Here is a 3,174-nt window from a genome sequence, read left to right on the forward strand (position 1 = left end):
GCCCTGCAGATTCTTCTGTGACCATTGTGGGCCCAATTCTCAGGATTATTTCCAGGTCCATTATCTTAGATAGCCCATTTATCTCATTAAGTTATTTGGTGGTGTTTGAGGGAAAGGCATGCATTGGATTGTGACTGGTTTCAAGTCCTGGGTAAGCATAGAAAGGACCACCTATGATCATACGCACCAAATAGCTAATTAAAATATAAAGTACTAAACAAAACACCATTTCCTTTAGATATATTTCCAGGTTTCCTCTTCCAGAGGGCTGTGTGTGTGTGTATGTGTGTGTGTACTGGAGTGAAGGACGGGAGATAGTGTGTTCTTTTGGATTCCCAAAATCAAGTTCAGATAGAAGTCTGTAAACATTAGTAAATCTAGTTTTCACAGATCTGTAATAGAGAATGGAGCCTCTTTCTGGGCTCGAATGTACAGGTTTTGCTATGCAAATATGCTGTAGGGTAGAGACTGGCCTGAATAGGCAGGTGTGCTCAAATGTTTCACCATGCCCAGGTGTGCCTGGACCAGATGCATCTGTTTCTACATTTGCTCCAGCTGGAGACCCTTGGAAGGGGTAGGGAAGGGCCTCCTTTACCCCTCTTCAAGCTTCCCAGGCCCAGGTGCAGCAACTCAATCAGGTGAGGAGGAGGCAGAGACCACTGTCTTGCATACATGACTAGCAGGAAGATGGCCTTTTCCGTGGGACGAGATACAAAGCAGTCCACGGTGTGGGGGCAGGGGCTGTGCTAGCAGACATAGGAGGGAGGCACTTCCAGGCCACAGAGCAGGTACTGGTCCAGTAGGAAAGCCACTTCTAAGGTAGACCTAACCAACAACTGCCCAACATAAGCTCCCAGGAACCCCTGATGATCCTCCTGGGACCATCGTAGGCTCCATCCTCAGGTGATTTCTTGGGCTTCTCTTTGATCACGGGCTCTCTCTCTTCCTCCTCTTGCTTCTGGGCCGTCTGGCGCTGGGACAGGTGGTGCACGGCATAGCCCAGGTAGAACACATTGGGCGCAGTCAGCAGGATGATCTGGAACACCCAGAAGCCTACCTTGGAGAGGGGTGCGAAGGCGTCGTAGCAGACGTTTTGGCAGCCTCTCTGTGCTGTGTTGCAGAAGAAGCCACTTAGCTCTTCCAGGTAAATGCCCTCCCCGCCCATAGCCAGGAGTACCAGGGGGAACGCGACCAGGACGGACAGCCAGAATGTCCCCACCAGAGTGGAGTGCTGGGTCACAGCCTCCAGCAACCTTGTCAAGAAGACCCAGCTCATCATCGATTTTTCTAATTACTCTTGCGTGACCTAGGATCTGAGATTCCAAAGAAACCGCAGAGAAACGAGGTGGTGGTGACCCGCGGGAGTGTGTCAGGGGAACATACTTGCAACTCTTAATAAGTTTCTCATTATTAGTGCAGTTAAGTTATTAGTGCAGAGGATAAAGGTGGGGGGAGGATAAAAGAGAAGGAGGATTGAGGGAGGTGGAGGTCAGAAATAAAATACATTTGAGGATTGACAGAGCAAAAGGAGAGAGAGAGAGAGAGAGAGAGAGAGAGTAGTATAAACATGGTGGTAAATAGGGCGGAGGGAAATACAGCTAGGAATAATAACTGTGAAAAAAATTTAATAGCAAGAATCTCTGATACAAAGGCCTCATTTCTCAAATATATAGAGAATTGAGTCTTTATAAAAATAAGAGCTATTCCCCAATTGATAAGTGGTCAAAGGATATGAACAGGCAGTTTTCAGACAAAATAATAAAACCTAGCAATAGTCATGTGAATGACTCTAATGCTCTAAATCATTATTGATTAGAGAAACGCAAGTTAAAACAATTAAGATTAAAACAATTAAAACTGAGGAAAGAAAAAAAGAAATTTAAATGAAAATTTTGTATATTTGAAGAGAATATCAAGTTATGTATGGTAGATTTGCAGTATTATGTGCAATCATGTTTTTATTGTACTCTGTTACAAAAATGCTTCTTTTATTCCATAAACTAAAAATAAAATAAAAACAATTAAAATTAAAACCTCACACCTATCACATTGGCTACTATGACAGAAAATGAAAAAGATAAATGTTGGAGGGCATGTGGGGAAATTGAGACACTAATGCGTTGTTGGAGTTGTGAACTGATTTGACCATTCTGTAGAGCAATTCTCGAAGTGTTATGAAAGCATTGATATACTTTGACCCAGCAATATCACTATTAGGACTGTATCCCAAAGAGATAAAAAAATAAAAGGATATATATATATATATATATATATATATATATATATATATATACAAAAAATGTTTATAGCGGCACTTTTAGTGGTGACAAAGAATCGGAAATGAAAGGGAAGTCCATCACTTGGGGAATGGCTGAACAAGTTGTGGTGTACGATTGTGATGGAATACTTTTGTGCTTTAAGAAATGAAGAGCATGATGCTCTCAAAAAATCTGGAAAGACTTACATGAACTGATGCAAAGTGAAATAAGCAGAACCAGGAGAAAAGTGTACACAGTTACAACACTCATGCATGATGGTCAGCTGGATGTGCCTTAGCTATTGTCACCAATACAATGATCTAAGACAATTCCTAGGGACTTATAATGAAAAAATGCTATCCATCTCGAGAGACAGAACTGATGGAATCTGAATGCAGATCAAAGCATTTTTTTTCTACTTTCTTTATTTTCCTTGCTGTTGCTTTTGGTCTGTGTTTTCTTCCACAATGTGAATAATATGGAAACGTTTTGCAAGAGGGCACGTGTATAAATCTGTCAAATTGCTTGCTTCCTCAATGAGGGGGGAAGAAATTGAGGGAGAGAGAAAATTTGGAGCTCAAAGTCTTAAGAAATGCATGTTGGAAGTTCTTTTTCTATGTAATTGGGGAAAAAATAAAATATTTTAAAAATCACCAAAAAATAAAATAAACCCACATCTGTTACCAACATTTCTATACATTACCAACAAAGTCCAGCAGGAAGAGTTAGAGAAATTCCTTTTAAAATAAGTGCAGACAATATAAAACACTTGGGAGCCTACCTATCTAGACAAATCCAATAACTATATGAACATAACAACAAAACACTTTTCACTCAAATAGTCACATCTAAATAGTAGGAGAAATATTAATTACTTATAGGTAGGCTAAGCCAATATATAAAAACGAGAACTCTG

The 3,174-nt window shown here is 40.6% G+C and overlaps 1 pseudogene; it reads right to left on the reverse strand.

Moving 5' to 3' along the window:
* Positions 1-441: 441 nt before the first annotated feature.
* On the reverse strand, positions 442-1,276 carry LOC118834051 (annotated as a pseudogene).
* Positions 1,277-3,174: the final 1,898 nt, after the last annotated feature.

The sequence above is a fragment of the Trichosurus vulpecula genome, chromosome 1 (genome assembly GCF_011100635.1).
Source record: "Trichosurus vulpecula isolate mTriVul1 chromosome 1, mTriVul1.pri, whole genome shotgun sequence".
Classification (NCBI taxonomy): Eukaryota; Metazoa; Chordata; class Mammalia; order Diprotodontia; family Phalangeridae; genus Trichosurus; species Trichosurus vulpecula.